The sequence below is a fragment of the Rhopalosiphum maidis genome, chromosome 1 (genome assembly GCF_003676215.2).
Source record: "Rhopalosiphum maidis isolate BTI-1 chromosome 1, ASM367621v3, whole genome shotgun sequence".
Classification (NCBI taxonomy): domain Eukaryota; kingdom Metazoa; phylum Arthropoda; class Insecta; order Hemiptera; family Aphididae; genus Rhopalosiphum; species Rhopalosiphum maidis.
The window spans coordinates 80,302,790-80,325,722 of record NC_040877.1 but is presented as its reverse complement, the minus strand read 5'-3'; the positions used below and the strand labels follow the sequence as shown (position 1 = coordinate 80,325,722).

The 22,933-nt window shown below is 25.0% G+C and overlaps 1 long non-coding RNA gene across 1 annotated transcript in view; it reads left to right on the top strand.

Moving 5' to 3' along the window:
* The window catches only part of LOC113556657, a 216,655-nt gene that overhangs the window by 165,341 nt on the left and 28,381 nt on the right, over positions 1-22,933 (top strand). The window contains exon 4 of the long non-coding RNA XR_003405539.1: positions 6,688-6,752. This is a non-coding gene — a long non-coding RNA (uncharacterized LOC113556657). The remainder of the gene's footprint in view (positions 1-6,687; positions 6,753-22,933) is intronic.

The window sequence follows — 22,933 nt, the reverse complement described above, 5'->3', positions numbered from 1 at the left end:
TAAAGGTAAACATTAAATTTCTTGAAAAGTATCAACATTTTAAAATATTTGTTTTACATAACTTGAAATCATAGCCAAACTTATATTTTATTCTAGTCTTATTATTACTTTTAGCTTCATTTTTTTAAAATACTTTCTAGAAATTTCATAGATATTATAAAAATTGAGTATCAAACAATTAATTCATTTTTTTTTTTATTATTTATTGTCCTTTGTAAACGATGTATCTATAATTAATTGAATCATACAAATTTACTACTTTAAAGAAGTGAATCGTCTTAAAATATTGTCGTCTTCGGCTTTGGGTCTTATTGCTGTGTCGAAAATCGCTTCAATTCCGATTCTTTGTCGGTCTTGTTCATACTCGCATTTTAAACCTTCAGTTTTAATGTGTTTTACTTATTAATTAATTTTAAGTAGATTTTAAAATCTTAAGTTGATACATAATTAATTATCAACTCATTCAAAATTCAATTTTATATACTCATACAAATTTTCTGAAAAATAATAATTTAAATAAACAAATATTGTATTTTTTTTCATGAATATTATTTTTTAATGATTAGGCAATTAATGTATATTTTACAAGAAATATTTCCAAGACATGTACTTTTCCATAATAAATTAATATACGTGTTTAATTTTTAATTTTTAATGAACTTCCTAATGCATAGAAAAAAACTGATATTCTGATTTCTGGTTGATTTAATATTTGAAAAAGTTTTATTTTCTTCTATAATATTTTTTTCTAGTCTGTAATATCATATACAAATATTTTTTATTTAGATTTTTTTTTCAAACAGAATATTCTAGACATAAAAATAATAGATGAAAAGTACTCGATCCACCATACGATTTTAAATTCTCATTATAAATAAAAAAAAATATGTTATAAATATTGATAGTAGATGTTATACAACTTAATATTGTATTAAATTTACAAAATCGTATATATTGAAATATTTTTATACAAGAAATTAAAAAAATATATTATTCACGCGTAATGATTATAAAATATATTTGTTAAGTTATTTTACACATAGTATATACAATTGTATATATATATATATATATATATATACTACTATTGCATTTCTAATTGTAGGTAACAAATCGCAATTTATGGTTATGTACTCATATAGGTACTTTATAGTAAAATTTAAATATCTAGTTACAACTGTTACGACGTCAAAAGCAAAACATCGGTCAATCAGCCCGGAAATAGGTACTTAGTTAAATGGAACGGAGCGTAAAATTATGGGTTATACGTAGTCAAATGTCCGGTGGCTGAGGAATCCGTTGATTTGGAATAATAAGAAATGTGGGAAAACGACAGGTGTGTAGCGCAATGCGAATGACTGCTTGGTGCACAAAGAAACGTGAGAGGTTGTTGTAAACCTTTATATATTTACGTTGATATCTTGTAGTGTATTTCTGGTTCGTTTCATTTCTTTTCGACATGTTTGATCTCTGTAAAAACTATGATTTAATTATTGTTTTTTGAGTAACATATATTATTGATGATTTATTTATCGTTAGTTACATATTACTAATTCAATATCCAGTCGAAAATATCAACGTATAAATATTAACAGTAATACATGATCTATTATGTAATATTCTGTATGTTTTACAGGAACGTTTTAATTTTTTTATTCAAAAAAATAATTGTATAAAAAGTAAAATTGTTTACTACTATAATGCAACATTCTTTATCAATTCAAAAAATGATTATATTATCATACATTTATATTGTATAAAGCAAATCTTAGTTTTAATTATTGTCATAAGCCTTAAAAATCTTAATTTAAGTATAACAATTAAAAAATAACAAGAGATAGTAATTTTAATTAAATCATTTAAGTAAAGCAAAAAATAAAATTTATATTTTAAAAAAATGAACAATTTAATATGTTATGAATTAATTCGTATTGTATTAATATTATTTTCTATTTTTACCACAATATAAGATATATCATATATGTTCTATAAATAATTAATAAAAAAAAATTCCATATCACTAAACGTATTACCACATAAAACAGGCAGACTTTAGAAAAGTTTAAAAAGTGGAGAAAAACCATTTATGAATGCCAAATAAATTCTGAATTATGTATTACCAGTATTTGCTATAATAATTATAAAAACACACAGCTCAAACCGACATGCGCTAAAATTGAAATACATCATAACATCATTATTTGAACGTAAACTATTTTTTTTTGTTTAAATAAAAATACTTGTAATTTTTTACTGTTTTAAATGAAAACTATACCCGTTGAAATAAATTAGTTGAATATCATTAATGAGATTCGATGTTAAAATACTCAAAGTGATATGTGTTATTATAAATGTATTATTGTATTTTTATATGTATTACCGCTCATAGAACTTACAATTCCGTTGTGTTAGTTGTTGGTCTGTATGTAATTTAGTAGGTAAATAAAAAAAATTCACAAATAGTGTATATTTGACATACATTTATATTTACATTGTGAGTCACCCATTGTGTTAGACAAACGTCGAAAGTTGTTGTTATATATTATTGTGTACTAACGTTTTCTAAAACTTTTCACGCTTACCCTGCAGTAGCGTATTATTTACAAAAGCAGATGACGCAGATAGATCTGCTACCATAGCACTTTCTGTTTTTAACGCGTCTATAGCCACGTCTGAAAACGTTATTAATGTTGTATTGGCTTTCAATAAAAATATAATACAATTTTAATATTCTAATATGCCCCCTTATAGATATTTTTAAATACGCCACTGCGCATATATGTAGAGGATATGAGGGAATAAGTGTGAGACACTCATATCATAGTGCTAATGTTGGACGTGAATTTCTTTAATCGTCAAAATCTAGACACTTAATTTTGAATTTATCAAGTTTTCAGATTTTTTTAAATTCTATTTATCACTTCTAAATTTGTATATTATACATAGCTATATTTTTCTTGTGGCAGATAAATACCATATTTGTGTGTGTAATGTATTTTTATTTTTAACCTCTATGTTCCAAAACAACAAAAACAAAAAATATATATTTATAAATCACTAATGTTTATCTTTATATGTACTTACCTAAACGCATACGATTATTTGAACTATTTTTCATCATTTTAATCTGACGGGATAATAAACAGCGAGTATTGGTCATGAAACACCTTCAGGTTATAACGTTATTTACTAAAAAAAAAAAATACTGAAATGGTTGAAAAACATTGATACATTATGTTATTATGATTGCGTAACATATAGTTTAAGGGGATTGCCGAATGGAAGCGTTAATTTTCTGTCTTTTTCTAACACGCACGGAATATGGGAAATTTAGGCATATTTTTATTCCAACATACCAATTAATCTAACGAAGCAATAAGAATTCTAAAAACTGATTTGAATTTTTCGTTAAGTCTACTTGATATCGAATTCCCTACGTCTTTTATTTTAAAAGCATTCCATTTTTTTCAGGATTTAGGAGGATAAAATCAAAAATATGAAAAATATGATTTCAAATAAACTTGACAACAAACTCAAATCGGTTTTTAGAATTCTTATCACTTCACTAGATTAATTATAGACATCTTTTGACAAAGACAGATCACCGCTTCCAATCTTCTTAAGACGTAATATTATCATAAAAACCAAACTAAATAATATCATAATAATATTATAGAAAGTTATTTATTTAAAATACTTAAAATAGCACTAACAATAATTTATTCATTCATGCCGTAACGCGAATTACTGACTTAATATTTTCAATATTATGTTAGATCTCTTAGATCTCTGATTGTATTTTTTCCATATTAAGTGAATAAAAAACATTATTTTATTTACCCAATACATCTATATAAGTTATTGTTAGAGGATTACTTTATTTAATCTGTATAATATATTATTCAACAAAACTAATTGTTAAAAATGTATATGATGATCCAATGCCAGTCCACACCACACCAGGTTAACCCGATACTATTATACTTAAACTTCTAATGAATTTTTTCGAATTAAAATTGGTCTTAATTTATTATTTCGTAAAGCAACTAAAAAAGGCGTTGTCGATTTGAATGCGTTCGGCAGAGCGTATACGTATGATATACGTAACCTAGGAAGAAAACTGGTGGTTCACAATGGGTGCAATTGTAGTAAGCAGGTGGTTTAAGTGAATTTTGACAGTGCTTCTTGTACTATAAAGCAACCTATATATATATATATATATATATATATATATTATATTATACTTATATGTGTGTGTGTTTATAGTTTTATGCATCTATATGTGTAAAGTAAAATATTTGAACAGCCGCTATAAAAAGAAAAAACTCATAGACTCTTGAAGTAAATGAGCGAGAAAATTGTACATGAACCCTCCAAATGCGTTCGGGTACCAAAGCCATTTGTATACAAACAAAATGAAAACTACAGTGTATATTACAAGCTAAACTTACAGTAAAATATGACGTATATTTTTCTCAGCAATACATTTGTAGTTTGTGGGAAGATTATACTTAAAATATCGAACGCTTACGTGTAATAGTGTATATAATTGGCTACCGACTGGAAACGTTGGAAATTATTTTGGGAATTTAAACGTAATAATTAATACAAAGAATGTATTTTAATATTTGCGAATCGCTCGTGATCGTCAACGACTGCGTGAATTGTTTGATCTAGAATCCGGTGTCCTGCAATATTAGACCCTTCGGATACATAAATAGGTACTTTAATGTATAGACAAAATATTTGAATTCAAGCGATAAACATACCTTGAACTATGACCGGTCTTGCATGAATATTGTTGTATTTCTATTTGACATAGTTTTAAAGACGACATTTTTCGATTAGCGTAAATATGCTAAAAAGAGTTTATCGATTTCAAAATATTTTTCTGTTTTTTCTTATTTTAATAACAACACATGTGGGGGGGAGGGGGGAGTGTAAGAAAATATCTTTGACATAACAAAATATTAACCGCGAGCAAACGTTTACATAAGTAAATAGAAACCCTAACAAGTGGTTCATGCGACTCTGGTATCACAGTTTTTTCTACACAAATAGTTCAAATTACTTAATGTATTCATTTATTCTGTAGATTTTAATGCTTAAATTTAACGAGGCATATTTGTGCAATATAATATTAGTTATATACTTTGTGTTATTATTTCATAAATAAATCTTTAAGCTCCACCATTATGAACAAGTTGAATACGTTCATGTAATAATAGCATCATCCACACATGATAGCATTCATAATATAATTTGTCTTCGAATGTCTTCATTCACTTACGTCGTCATCGTCTAAATCGTGGAAAACTGTAAAACTGTGAAAAAAAATCAAAATATATCGAGATTAACGTTTATAATACTATTATATAGTAAGCGTATACAAATAAATATATATACAATATGCATATGTGTGTGTACTGTGCACGTATATAAATAAATATATATACATGCGTGTGTGTGTGTGTGTGTGTGTGCAGATATTATTATTACGTACTGAAAATGAATATGCATATTCGGTATAATATGGTAATTTAATTGATTTCTATTTTCCCCAAGTTTCATCCATATTTCATAAATTATACACCCATTCATAATAAAAAATCATTAAAATTTGTATAATTGTACATACTACACTGTATCTTACCAAAAATAAATATAGTACTCAACTAAAACAATACGCATATAATTAATCGTTCCAAATAGTATCAAAAAATACTCAACTGCTTAAATGTTTAATATGTGAGAGTGTGAGACCTTTATGGTGTTAAATAGATAGCTGACAATTTTCTTTTACTAATATGTAAGTATATTGTTGATTGAAAATGTATGTGCATACTATTATTTGTAATTGATTAATCAACAGTTATAGCTATCCCGTTAATAAATGATTTATTCATATTTTATCTTCGTACAATTGTACCTCCTAATTAAATTCTTATTAAAAATGCAATAAAATGTTTATCATTACTTAATAATGTGATGAAGCAATTTTAGCCGTATCATTTAAGACTGCCAGTGTAAGTGTTCGATATGCTTTTATCACACTTTGTGATATTTATCAATCTAATGAGTTTCTTCAAAAATGCACATTTCAAATTAATTTAAGTGCCATTATTAAATTGTTTCCGTCATTGTATTCATTCTTTTAGGTTTGTAATATAAACAATAAATACCTGAAATTGTCTTAGAAATTCCGTTATTATTTTATGAATTCGTTTTTGTTTCAATACCTCAAACAAATTTAAAATATAATTAACATTATGAAAAAAATATAAAATTATCAAATAATGTAACCGTTCAGTTTACAACCGTAAAGATACAAATTACTTGACTGTCATAGTTTCAGTATTAAATAACTGTGCGTAGTTCTATCATATATTAAATATTTAATATATTTTTGGTGCATTAAATTTAACATACATAATCTAAAAGTGCAATATTAAATTGAATTAGTTTATTATTATCAAATACAGATATAAACACATAATGTTATATTATATTCAAAAACCTACATAGGTATTGTTTATTTATTATATCCATTATTTTATAACAACAGTTAACAGAGAATGGTTAGATTATTTAACCTTAAAATAGTTATTTTGTGAATTTATACATAGCCAATTTAAGAATTAATCAAATACAATTGTATTTATATGAATTCATGTTATATTTTTACAGTTTATTCGAACACCGAGTTATATTGATGAACAATAATTAGATCAATCGTCAGTTCATAATATTTGGTAAGTTATTTAAAATTAACTATTATTAATTAAATACGAATAAGCCAGTAACATTAGAATATAATTTATATTACTTTTAATTGTATGATATGTTTGTTTGTAAAAAAATATAAGTTACATTTTAAGTTATATTAACTATATACCATTCTCAATTATTTACAGTAATGAGATAAGTATTAATATAACAAACTATTGAAGTTGTAGAAAATGAAAATTTTTTGTAATAAAAATATAAAGATTTAGACGAGGCTAAACTTTATTATAACTAATTAGTAATTACATAAACTATTTAAAATCAATAATAAGCTTTTTTTTTTATTTAATATATAGTAAAGAAAAACATCTATACAAAAAATATGTGCAATAAACTATTATAATACTAATTAATAACATTCGTAGTATGAATCCCTTGATAATGATGTATCTATAATCAGTGTTGTATTTTATCTAGATAGTTATATTTTCATCTTTTATCTTTTCCAATCCAGATAAATGGGAAGTATGTTATTTGGGTGTTTTCTAAGATAAATAATTAAAACATCCAGATAAAATCTAACTTTTAAATATTTATATTAAAATTAATGTTAATTACTAATTAAGTATTTTATATTTTCCGATTACAAAATAGTAAATTTATATTTATACATATAGGTACAAATTAATATTTAGCTATCAATATGTATTGATATTGTAATATTTATAAATTATAAATATACCTTTATATTTTTCATTTAAATTATTAGATTTATTAAGTTCATATTTTAAATGTTCCTAGTAATCTACATAAATAAAACAAGAATATTATTTTAATATAATTCTTTTATTGAAAAACACTCATCGTTTTAAAAATATTAATAGATTTTAAAATAATAAGGGTTTTTTGATAAAATAATCAACCAGTTAGGGAATTTATTTTGTGTATTAATGTTTTATATTTAAAACTGTAACTGTCGAAACTAATGGTTTTTTACAAAGTCAACAATAAGAATAAACAAATAAATAAAATTAAATATGTTTTAAAAAACTAACTTAATCCAATAATAAACAATATAAATACTAATAGTAATTTTCTTTTTATAGAATTATTTAAGATACTAAATATTATGTTTAACACTAATCCAGTTAATTCGATTTTTAGAGATCTGCAATATAATATATATTTTTTTTTTACATGTAGCTGATGATATGTTATCATCATATTATACTTATCGAAAGATAATTTAAATTACCATTTTTTCATACAACATTTTCACATATGAAATAAGTATACTGATCTAAAGTTTCATTCATCTTTTATTTTTCATTTTGATGGCATGGTATTGGAAAAAGTATTCATGTTATGCATGACCTCTCGTATAACGAGATTTAAACTTTTTATATAATATTATACATTAACTAGTATGCATATTTATTATTTTCTTATGCACATCATTCATTGATGCATACGTTGCAAAGTAGTCGGTATGTATAAGTTGCAAAAATAAAAAGTAATAGCGTTTTCATTTCAAAAGTTTAGCTTAGTGTTCAAAACAAGTTTACTATTAAAAATACATCAATGTTTTATGATAAAATATTATTTACATTATTATGTATTTTTTTAAGACCTTTTGAAATATTAATAATTTATTAATTATAACTAAATCTGGGAATTTTATGTAAATAAATTTTATTTAAGTATAAGTTATGATTTTTTAAATATTGCATTAACAACTTTAATATAAAAAAAAATTAAACTCGCTATGATGTATAGCAGGTTTTGAGTTTACCTCGTCGTTTAGTACTTGAGCCTTGCTAAAACTGTAATGAGTGTATTGAATTTTAATTCAATAATTAATCAGTTTATGTGATTTGCGATTATTAGTAGATACATGTACTATAAAGTTATTATTTTTCTACTAATAATCATACTGGGTTTTTGATTGAACTTATTTTTGTCAAAAAATCACATTTATCATATTACATAGTATTGTTATGATTAATTAATATTTGTCAATACTGACGTATCGTACAACGGTGTGAATGGGTTTGTGATGTAAATAGTTTAAAATTATTCCAAACATTTTTAAAATTACAATGTGTGTAAAAATATCAAGTTCCTATGACAAATATATTTTTTTTATTACAGTAAAATGATTAAAATCGTTATAAGAAAAATCCCAATAACAAAAAAAAATAAATAAACGGTTATAACAAAAAGTGTAACTGTATACTCGAAATTGTTCTACATTTTCTAAATAACACCTAACATTTTTCTGCTTAAAACATGTAGACAGATATAAAATAAACTTTTTAAAACCAATTCATGTATTGCTCCCCTCAGAATCTAAAAATCAATAAAATAAAACTTAAAATATATTATTACAACACAGTGATAATATTTTACATAAAAAGAATTATTATTATAAATAAATAAACGTCATATTATTATTACTAATATTATATAAATTATCTGTTGCTGGAACATTTTTTTTTATTTTGCAATCATAAAAACACAAACTGTATTATCAACACAGCAATAATAAAAAAAATATATTTAATAAAAAAAAAATCAAATTTAAAGTGTAATGTATATAGCTACTTAACCCAATGGTTTAGCTTTGGATGTAATGTTACATTACCATCACTATTATTATTAAGAAAATAGGTATTTGTGTTTTGTAAAATAATAATAAATTGTGTTATATATTATTAAATATTTTAATGACCTCTTTATAAAAACCTACATTTTATAGATCACAAGTATTTAATATAATAAAATGTAAAAAAACTAAAAATTATACAAATATATACCAGAAAAATTGACAAGGTACTTATTGTACTTCGCCCATCTTAGTATTGCAGAATTTAAAGTTAAATAATTGCATCCTAAACTTAATTTTAAACAAAACTTAATAAAGACTATAATTTCTGAGTTATTTTCAATATTATTTTTTTTATAATATTGTGATTTTTACTTGAATTACTAAAAACTATCGATGAAACTAGTTTAATGTATACTAACTAATGTCTTATCAATAGAAAGGTTTAATTAGGACTTTTATAACACTCTTTGAAACTAAAATATAGTAATCACCAACGAAAAAGCTTTTGAATAAAAAAGATTAATAGTTTTAAAACAATAACACTCAACACTTATTTTATCAAGATTGTTAGTTTTAAAAATACATTTTACATATTCTTGTATCAAGATTATGCAACGCAGTATATTATAATACAATTTGATTGCAAAAATTATCGATTGTTACTTAATGGTGGTTAGTTTATATAAAACAAAAATTTTCCAAAACTATATCGATTAATGATACTAAATGTTTACTCTTTAAATCGAATAAAAAAACTAACTGTAAGATCTCAAACAAAGCTATGTACGATAACTGCGACAGTTTAAAATGGATGTTTGTCTCTAATCCGATTGATCTTTGTTCGGATACCTTATAACGGTCATACGTCAAGGACGGTAACGTGGACGACTGATTGAGATAGTAATCTTGTTTTTCGCGAGGAATAATAAAATATATAAATAAAAAACAGTCCGACCTAAAACCAAATGTTCGCAGTGGTAGATTCGGATGACTCTATCCCATCAACAGTTTTTTTTAAGAGGGGGGAGGGAAACCGCGACGGTTATCATTCATGACGCGAAAATCTTCACAACGATGAGAATGAGGAGTAAATGAGTATTATTTGTTCACGTCAGTTTTGGAATCTCCAAAGACAAGTGCAAAAGTTTTTGTTTAAAGTCAGGGTACAATTTTTAATGGCTATATAAAGAGTGGGAAGCGTCGTGATAATCTTGACCAACAAAATTTTGTTGCTGCTGCTACTACTAAATACTACTACTATGCAACACCAAGCGAGCTTAAAATCCCACCTCGGTGAGTGAAATATGGGTTAAGCGATGTGCCCTGCAGGATTAACGGAGCATAATTAATTGTGTTTGGAATTTACATCACCCTAAGGCGCCGTCATTTACAATCCGGTTTTTTTACCATTCTTATCATATGCTCATCCCGCTATTCCGGGTCCAGGATGAACTGGACTCGTTTAGTGCGAATATTCCACGAGTTCAGTCGGATAGTAATGAATATCATCAAGGTGTGAGTAGAGTAAGTAACGAGCACACATAACAATTAATGTCGACAACCCAAGATATATTATATTATAGGTACAATAGAACAGCGTGGATAATTTATACTACTAATCATTCTTCGTTATAAGAGATAAAACCTGCAACAGCAACACATAATTTTTCAACAAATTTAACTGTCAAATATGTTAAAAGTCACTCAGTGATTAATAAATACTTGGCTTTGAATTTCAAAACGAATATCATAATATATTTGCATACATAATGCATGCTAGTAAAGAAAAAAAAAGCAGTAAGCATTAAAAAATACTGTACCATAACTGATATACATATATTTGAATAATGGTTCATAAATAAAGTTACATTTTTAAAAACCCGTCTTAATGATCCTGCCACTATTGACTTAAAACTACTGAATAATTTAGACAACACTAAACACTTTTAGTACTACGTCAAAACTACAAAAATAAAAATATATAGTATACAAAATACACAAAACAGTTATAAATTCAAAATTGTGTAACCTTAAAACTACTATTATGTTATTCAAACATTATTGTAACCGATTTTTAATTGTTATAACATTAAATAATATTCAATATATTTGTAGAGTCCATCAGTCAAACAAAATATATATATACAAATCATTATTCACTAATTATTAAAATCTAAAGAGTAAATTATAAATTAATATATTTTATTGAAAATTTACAAGTGTTAAAGTTAAACAAACGTATTTCTATGCATCATATTTATTGTTTTTAATATAAATACTTTATTCTTACGAAAATTATATTTGATTATTCCTGGATGGCCAGTTTTCCCTGTAATAAAAATACTAAAATATAACGAAGATAAAAATATTCAAATAATTGTTTATATCTCTTTGTGCAAAAAAAATTATCTTTAATGGAACTTAAGCAACACATGTATAGCCTATTACACAAATCATGCAATTTTTATATCTTATAATATTTTATAATAATAATTTAATCATTGTTCATAAATACATTTAGGACATAAACTTAAAACTTTGTTGCACATCACCAGGCCAATAACTGACATATTTTTTCACGCTATAGAAATATGGTTGTGTATTAGGATTCAGTAAAGTCGTTGCCTTAATGTTTTCCACAATTCGTTTTATTTTTATCTCATCCTGTCGGATTTATTTTATGTCCATGTTTTTAGGTTTGTTTTATTTTTTATAAAATAAGTAGGTAGGTAGATGTCAGAACCAGCATTCTAAGTAGCAGTGTGTGTGTGTGTGTGTGTGTGTGTGTGTGTGTGTGTGTGTATCACTTTTTGTACATTATTTGAAAATAATTCAGTAACATTCACTTAAAGGGTGTATCAATACCTATATAAGTATTAATAATACCAAACAATATCTGTGTATCAGCATGCTAAAATTATATTTCAACTGAAATTATACTTGGGTATCGACATATTATTATTATTATTAATATTATTTTTACAAAGTTTTTGAACCTAATTCAAACTGTTATCCAAATAACTATACTGATCTCATTGAAATATAAAATAAATATTAATATTCTAGTACATTAAGCAGTAACCACACGTATGAACAAATCAATATTTTATTTTTCTATTAACCTTCCACATAAAATATTATTCATTAGGGCATAATTTTAGATTGTTGTACGGATGAACAGATATGAATGTAATTTAACGTCAATTATAGTGTATAATCAGAGCATTTATATACATACGTAAAGTCACTAACTTACAATACATCACATCACACACTATGTACTCAGTCTCTGATACAGGCCATACTAATATGTAAGTTGGCTTTATATAATAGTATAATTGTCATTTTATGTTATCAAAATCATAAAATCCCATTATTTATCTATATTGCATTTAAATACCTAAATCTTAAATCTATTAGAACTTCTATTGAACAAATTTCATTGCGAATAAAATATATTTATGACGTACGAATATTATATTATTTAATCAAATAATATACAGTACTTACTTAAAATAAAAAATGTATTTGTGTGTTTTAATACTGTGGGAAATATTATTCAACTGTATATTTATATCGAGTTTATTCGACAGACAATAATGCCAGCGAACAACAACACTTAAAAATGTATTATTAAAGCCAATGAAAATGTATTGCAGTTTCAAACTTGTAATTGTAACACAATTAAAAATAAATTTCTGAAAAAATAAATATAGATAATACCTACAGGAAGTTAATAGTTTTTGATTAATAATATTTGTGTAGTGTATTCAACCAATAGTGAGAGTACCAGAAACTCACTTGATAGGTGATATTATTCATCTACAGTTACTCATCGCGGTAAAACAAAAATAATTATATTTTTTTACAAATATATGTTGACCATTCTATCAAACTTTTATATGGAGGTCAAATCACCTAGGAAAAGAAAATAAATATGCATATTTGCATGCAGGAATTTTTCTTCGGTTCGACAGCTATCCGTAAACCGTAGTATTGAGTTAGGACAGAAGTTCTCGTCTTTAATATAAGTTTTCGACTATCGGACTCGAATCGTCCGGATATATATGCAAAATCGATTTTATTTTCGAAGTGCACAAAAACTTTTTACATCTCTTCGTATGGTAAATTATCCAACGAACATCTGCATGACCATAAAACCCTTTTGTTCGACAATAGATTTGCTTCAAGTTTCGCTTGACTTCTATCAGATATGAAACAGCCTTTAAAACAGCTAGACTAATAAATTATGTTAAATTATTCTCATCACACATTTCAGTTTAATAAAATTATTATATACAATGTCTATCTACTATCTTCGATTGAAAATTATCTCTACACATAATGATGAAAATGGGTATTTTCATTATTGAAAATTGACAATATCTCGAATTCAAATTTTTATCAGTACATTTATTATAAAAAAATAAGCTCATTGGCCATTTACATTTATTTTATACTGTGTATTATTCTTTTTACCTTCTAGACAACTTACTGTTATATGTAATATAGATAATAAATGTAGAGATCTGTTACATCATTAAGTTAGGTAGATGTGGCTACATTTAAATTACAAATAAAATATATACAAATATACAAATTCCAGAGTATCTTAAATTCTTGCTACTAACGTAAAAATTAAAAAATAATTTGTAATGCAAATTGTTAAATTGTATTAATAATTTCCACAGTTTAATCTCAATGATGCTCTTTTTATTTTATTAATTTTACAAGATATTATATAGTTAAGTATCACCAAAATAGTATAATTTACACGAACGAAGTGATCGACAAGTAAAAGTATATGTAGAATTTAAAGTGATTGAATAAATGATAAACCTATCAGTGTCTCGGTCGCAAAATACTTTGGCCTATACGTTAAGTTTAACAAGCGAATAGTTTCCGGACAGCACCTTAGTAATGGTGGTAATCAATGCTTCGACGCGTGTAACAGAAATAACCCCAAGCGATTACTAGAGTTTAGTACTGACTAAGTATTCATAAATTAATGCAATTACACAAATGACCTGGTCCCTTTAATCTGCTCGTCAATGTCCAAAATACATCAACAACGCACGCGAAATTACCTATACTATTGATGTGCGTTCATTACGACAGTATAATGTCTAATAACTTACCAATAGTATGTTAATTTTGTGAAATTTAGTAATTTCCTGTTTACATAACAGGGTAATTATAATTACTTGAAAGCTTAAGCTACCGAAAACTCAATCAGAACAACCATATATATGATAATACACAATGTTATTTTATTTTAAACTATTTAATTAAATTATACGATTTATAGATAATATATTAAATTTTATTATAGATATTTATTTGGTATTAATACAATATTCATAAATATTTATTACATATAATACAACTCAATATCTTTCTGTAAATACCAGAAAACAGTAAAAATAGGTTGATTATATAAATAGATAATAATATTTTAAAAGAAATCAAAAATGTTATTGAGTATAGTAAAATTCATGATATACAGATATACATTTAAGTTTTAAGTTTCCACAAATAATATTTTTTTTAAATTATATAACATCGTTATTTTTCTTTGAATAAATTAACTTTATACAAATTTTAACTTAATTTCTATAAAAACAAATCATTTTTATATATTTATTAGTTTTTATGGCTTAAATGTAAATTATATATAATAAATCTTAGAAATCGTAGAATAGAATAATCACTCTACTTAGAATCTAAAAGAGAATAGATAACAACTATTAGTAAAATTATAAGTTTCCAGATTTTTCATAACAGGTGAAAGTTTAATAATTATATTAATTTAATTTCATCTTTTTTACATAATCACATTAGGTGGATCATTTCAAGTTTTATAAAGACAGGGACAACATTTTGACCAGTCCTTTTATAAATAATAAATTATATTGTTCCTCCTGTAGTATTTTATGTTTACTTTACCAATAATTTCCTCATTTTTTTCATGCTAATTTCACTTAACTGATTTGTTATCGACTTTTGTAATTTGGTATTTCTCATATGTGTTAGCCTTACAACTACAAAACTCAGTTTAATATTTTAAATACGTGATATTGATGTAGTGTCAATTGACCTAACCTTATATGATACAGCCACGCCTATTTTACAGTTATCCAATTTGCTTGTTGTATTGTTATGTATACAAATTGAAAATAGTTCATTGATTTTCTAAGAAAAAAATCGTGATAGAAAAATTATAAATCATACAAAATAAATTTTTATGAAATCGGAAAAGAAATACAGGTCGGTCAATCATAAATATGCCAAAAGTTGCTTGACTGCTTGAATCATTTAAAACATACAAGAGAAACATTTCTTCTTCACCTACCCAATAGGTCTCTGCCTCACGCCCACAGTATTTTATTAATTTGTTTTTTATATAAATTAATTAAAAAAATGTTTAAAATGATGATGTGATATTAATCAGAATTATCTGGTTGTTGCGTCTAAAATGGCCGAAGGGAAACGGTGAAAAACCTAACCATCCTTTTACCAATGACGATGGAGATCCAATGAGTTTTCGTCACGTCCGCGAAAATATTGCAGCCATAAAAATAAACTATTATTACAGTTACTGCCGTAGCAACGTATACTGGACCTGAGATTTTTACGACCGAAAAATGGATGCTCCTTTACTCGACGCAAGCTTAATAAGTTTCTTATTGTAAATAAAAAAAAACTTTTTACCTTCATATAGGATCCAAAAATTTCACCTCCTCGTAAAATAACTCAACATTAATAAATATCTGTGATAATCAATTGGAATTTAAATTAAATTAAAATTCTATTTATTTTTATTTTTTTAAGAACACACATAAATTACATACAAGACGGGCAGGTAATATACATTTAATAATAATATATTTTAACTATTTTAACTAATAATAATAATAAATTATATAATTTAAAATAAATATATATTTTTTAGATTATGAAATGATAAATCAACTGATGTTTTATAGAAGAATTTATTTTGTTTGATAACGCTATAACAATAATGAAATTCACAGGTATTATAGTACATTTTTTATTAAAATGTATTCGTGTATTTATACTATTTTAATAAAACATTTAGGTACTATACATTTTTAACTACAAAAAGCGAGTATCATAAAGAATTATATAGCTTATTAATATAAAAAGCTATTTTTTAAGTAAAATTTTAGTTTACTATACATTCAATAATAATTGATTAACTTTTCGTCATTTATCTTTAAATATATAACAAAATAATATTTTGTCGACCAAAATTATTTTAGTTGAAAATTAAATATGTCTCTTATACAACATTATAGATATAGGTAGAATCAAAACTGTTATAGCTACATTTTTCTTCGAAGTTACTATACAAATGGGTTTTAAATTACAAACAATTGAAACAATTCCAACTGAAAATTTTAGCATTTTTGTACTTTCATATAGAATGATTACAAAAATGCGATGATCGTTATTGTGCGTTTGACGTTTATATCTTTTCTCATAGCTGCCTAACCGTTATTCTGTTGGCAATGTTTCAGTAAAAACATATTTTCTAAGCACAATCGTTTTTTTTTATACTATCGATAATAAATTATAGACTAAAATTGCCAGCAAAATGACCTCTGTATAGACTTTATCATATTTTATGTATCACACGACACACAATAATCAACAAATACAAGTATACAAACTTTCAAAATTATATACACAAAAGAAACTATGTTATGTATTTAGTGTTCGTCATTAGGTATGATATGTAGTTACTAAATTATAAACTAATAAATGTATATTTAGATATAGGTACATAATAGTAAGCATACTTCTCGTTTTAAACGAAACAGTCCGGTTTATCACTTCTCTGACCCATTGTTCCCAGCGAAAAACTAGAACACTAATGTGTACGGTTATCAACAATCAGGCCAAAAATAACGATAATCATAATTTGCTGACAAATAATTTTTATTATCAGTATACTCTACAGTGAGAAAAACTTTATTTTTTATTTTTATACTTATGGTGCACTGGGACAGATGAGTATAATCAAAAATAAAATTAATATTACGAAGAACGATATAATATTATAACCACCATGATACAGCATTCTGCGTCAATACATTATTCATATTACATATTTTATAAGCTTCCAAAAATAAATCACTCAATAAACCTGCAACTATTTTTTTTTCTTCAAATTGTTATCATTGATTAATTAGATTATTGCTCAAGTCCAACTTTGAATATTATCATAATATCGAAAGGTTAGTTCCATCAATTGTTAGAAAACTTAAATTGACAATAAACTTCTATCACATCAACTACTTCAGTTTTTTCATTACTCAAAGTACTAACTAGGTTTAATTTTCTACCAGAAACTACCCTTAAAGTTAAAAATCAAAGTATTTTTACTGCCTCAATATAATATGACCTACACAAAAATGAAAATAAAGTAAAAACACACATCATGGTAAAATTGATATGTTCATCGCTCCCCTCTTCAGAATCTATAATATCGAATTTTGGACGAAAATGCAGTAGTAAGTAACTGTAAGTATTTTTAGTTTATATAAGTGGAGTGAAGTAACAAAAATATCAAAACAAATTTTAATATAATACTCTGATCATTTAACTTTAAAAACGTATTAATGTACTTATCGAAATTCGATTATTATGCATTTAAATTAACTAAAAAATATTGTATTTTATAATATAAAAAAAAATTAAGATGTCATTCAAAAAAACAAAAACCTATTTTTTAATACCATGAGGGTTTACTCGTAAAATAATCACCTCATTTCTTATAATACTTATATAATATAATAATATTTAATAATATAAATTTACATTTCATTCAATATATTTATTGTCTTAGACATTATTGTTATCGTGTCAATTATCTAAATTCATATAAAATAAATTTAACATAACCTTATTAACTCGTTTTTAGGTCATAAAGTACAAATGATACTATACATTAATTACATTTTCTTTTCTTGAACATCCCCAAACTTCTATTGACCATCATATATTGTGCACATAAAAGAATCGTGAACAGAAAGTCTCACGGGAAATAAATCATAAATTTAAGCGATTTCAATACCTACCACTAGACCTAATTACAGATTTCGATAAGCCAGAGTACGATATAAAAGCATTTTTTAAATGTTAGTTTTTTTTCTTTATCTCCTTCAAAAACGGCTTTGATGTTTTCTCGACATTTATACATCAAGAAACCAGTAAAACATTTACAATAATAATTATAAAACCTTTTGGACTCTAAATGGGTACAAGCACTTAGCTTTGTAGAGAATTTCAAAGCATTATTTTTAAAACCGTTTATAAGTTTTCATCATACTTTCATTCATATTAAAACTAATGTATTTGTTATAAGCTTTTCAAGTGAGATAATAGCCGACAGTGTAGGATAATGCCATATTTTACTTCTCTATAAAACTCATAATATTTGAATTATTCCACTATTACGAACACGTACGATACTAAGATCATAACAAAGATTATTTTAGTAAATTTTGCACGATAATTATGTTAATTTGCAATATGTTTAGGTTTTACGTGAGTACGTATAACACTAAAACGTATCATATTTAATTTATTTTAAACATCAAATATTTTATTTAAGATTATAAACTAAACAAATAGAATAACTTTAAGAAAAAAATTAGCATAAAATAAAATTAAGTAAATAATTGACTGGATTACATTAAATCAGTTAAATTTAAAATGAATAATATTATAATTAATAAAAACTAATTATTTGCATTTTGGAAATTGTATTCATTTTATTTACTTATTAAATAACGTTGTATTTTAAAATTGTCCACCGTGAGAATTTTAATTTCCGCTTAAATATATTAATATAATATTATTATGACTGTAAATTACTTTACAACGATACCCAGTAAATAGAACGCACCTATTTAATGACGCGTATTTTTGTCACGGGTGCTGTTGACGGTCCGTGACGATTTGTTATCGGGTATAGTTTTCCGAGTAATTTTAATCGTAACACATAATATACACGTTTGAACATAACTAAATTAGTACTTAAATTATGGTTGAATTATAAATACAATCATTCAGACGGAAATTAAGTTTGAAAAGTTATTGCATAAGTCTTGATACAAATATTAATAAAAGCAATATTATTCATTGCCTCCACATAAGTTTTTTTAGTGATTCCCAGTAATTTGAAACAAGATATTTATGATAAATAAATAATGAAAAAATATATTAAATACCATTTAAATTGCAATTTTCAAATAATATAGATTATTTTTTTATTTTATTAACATAACGAAATACTTTTATATTATCAATAAAATATATACTATGATTTTTGAAAATAATAATAATCAAAAGCAATGTAAAGTACAAGTTGAGTATTTAAAAAAAAAGCTAATGTCGTATCCGACAAACACATTTATAAAGATATTTAATTAATCTTTCAACAAACTATATAATAAAATATAGTAGTGAAAAAAAAAAACTAGAAATGTAATAAAAAAAATATTTGAAGACATGAATGATTATTTGTTATGACGTATATGACATAAATATTATTATCGCTTAGCATATTTATTATTAATGTTAATTTCATTCCAAATCTCTTGAATTATTGTATATGTTAAATTATAGTTATTTTAGAAAAACTTAATAAAATGTTTTACATTCACTTGTAAATCAAATACATTTTGTATTACATTTCTAAAAGCACTATAGCTAATAGATAAAACAATAAACATAGTACTATTGATTTATATTTTATTCTAAACATTAGACAGTTGTTAAAAAAAAGTTTGTATTTCGTCGATCAATAATTGACCGAACAATGATAAAATATAGAGTAACTTGATGTTTAATTAATAGTAGATAATGAAATACTTCAATGACAAAGTGGAAATAAATGTATTCGAATAAACACTAGTTAAAAAATAATGCAAAGATGTCACTTTTACAAGTAATAAAATAACACATTTTTAACTCAACTGACAAGTAGGTACTTACCAGACTTGGTGAAATATACATTAATTTAAAATAGGCTCTTCTTATAATATATTGAATCCCGCTGATGTATGGCTAAAGATCATCGGACATCTGTGTGATAGTCATTCGTTCAGCTGGCGACCTTAATCGTACACATTTTCCATAATTTATCTCTCATGAGGTATGAGTAAAAATTAATTATGGTAAAAACAATACAATAATCAATGAATATAGCCGATTTTGGTAATTTGAACACGGTTGCAGTGACTCTTTTTTATCATTAACGTATAAGACCATCGTATAAGTATTTTATACTATAACTGCTATGATGTATTAACTTTTTAATTCTTATTTTTATTCGACAGTCTTACTACCAATAATAGTTTTGGTTTCTGTTAATTTTCAACAATAAAATTAATAATTGGTTGAGTAACGTAATTAAGTTTTTTAACTCTATGTACTATTAGACAAGTCTTACATGATGTAAACGTAACTTTATTCACTTAATATAAGCAGCTCTATTTTTTTAATTCCATTGTAAAAACAAAATTATAATTTCTTAAAATGTTATTATTTTACAGTTTATAATGTTATATTTGTATGGCATACCAACTACTTAAATACCGAATATTAGACGAATAATTTTGTTAAAATAAAAAATAAAGAAAAGAAACACTGCTACTTACCAGACAAATTTATCATCCGTCTCAGTAAAAATTTGGCAACGCATCTATGGCTATAGACTTAATGGTTCGTCCCCAAGCCAAATAGTCTCATAACAAACGTGTCATTATTAAATTAGTTAACAGAATAAAAGAGATATTAACCACTTGTATTTTTTTTTTCAAGTTTAAACCACTATTTTATTGTTCAATTTTTAATTGTTCTTATTGTTTATTCAGATAACCAATATAATTATTAAGTATTAGATATATAGAATACATATTATATATATATCATAAAATGTATTATCGTGGTGCTCTGGGAAGCTTGTGACTAATATAACCATAAGAGAAAAAATAACTTTTCATCAAAACGTCAATAGCCGTGAAATCGTTTTTACCACAAGAAGTAAACCTAAAATCGATGAAAAATAAGAAAAGAAAAGGTAAAAATAAAAAGTGAATTGGAGTTACGTGTTTCCACGGATTACTATTATTATATACCTTGCGTAGTTGCGTATTATGTGACATTGGATTTATTAGCAAATAAAATATACTCATTGTCTTTATAACAACAATACCTACGTGTTTACTATAAGTACAATACCGTGTTTTTTAAAGCGGAGACCGTACCAATGATTTCGGTGTGTCGGCTACAAATACTTACGTGGTTCCGCGATATAATTTTCGGTGAAATCCGTATATTAGTTCACCGCAAGTTAGGTGGGACATTGTTGTCCGAAATATTTTGGGCTCTTCTCGCGATCGGCACTGCTTTCAAAACTAATGGGGAACGTTATGTAAATCCCCGGCCTGCCAGAGTCATCTCTAAAATAAGGGAGCTTCCGTAGATTAGTTTTGGTCTGTCCGTTTAGACACGGACACGGGCACGGGTCTCGGTGTTGTGACTCAGAAATTATTAAAGTTCGGGCAGTAACGACACGGGCAAAACTCCTTTGTCATACTTTAATAGCGACGTTAAAAAAAACCATTAATAAGTTGCTGGAATAATTATAGAACAAAAGATTCGACCGACTTACATTAATACCTTTTTATTGCGTTTTGTTTAATTTTCTAAATTGTTCTTCATGAAATTCCACATTAAGTATTCGTCTGACGCCGAAAAAAAGCAATAATCAGCTGGTGTTTTCACCAAGACACTTTCAGAATAATTTTTTTCACTTTCATCTCGTCATCAAAAAAGTAACCTGCAAAAATATAAATACAGCTTTTAAGAAAAGAACAAATAAAATTATTATTAGTCAAATGGTTAATGAATATTATATTGTGTAAGAATGATAGTATTACACAGAAACCATAACATGACGTAAGTATATAGTTAGTTAGCGTTAATTATATCTAATTATTAATTTATTATAATTCATATGGGTTGAAATCATACCTAAAATATTAAAACTCATAATAAACAAACAAAAATTGAAGTAAATATCAGACTTAATAACTTTTTATGATTTACCTATATAATAAAAATAATTATAAAATTACAATTAACTCTTTTAAATAAATTTACATATTTTGTATATTTATCTCATTATTTTTAACTCTAAAAATGTATATTACTCTGAACGAAATATTAATAGATTTCGACTTGAGTTGATTTAATAAATATTATTTTATAATATTTCGATGAAAAATATCCAAGTTAAGATACTTTACGTTTAAGTTGAAAACATGATATTTGTTATTAAATATCTTTATAAAAATAATTTTAAAGGTTATGCAAAGACATCACACGTTTATAAATTGTTTATTGAAAAATCGTTTCATATGATCAAGGAAAATATTAACAAATTATCGGGTTGCTTAAAAACCAAATTTTTATCATAAAAATAAAAAAAACTTCCACCGTGTAATATCGTTTTTTTTTTTTGATATCACTAAAACAAAAAAGTTTTTATTGTTTTAAAATACA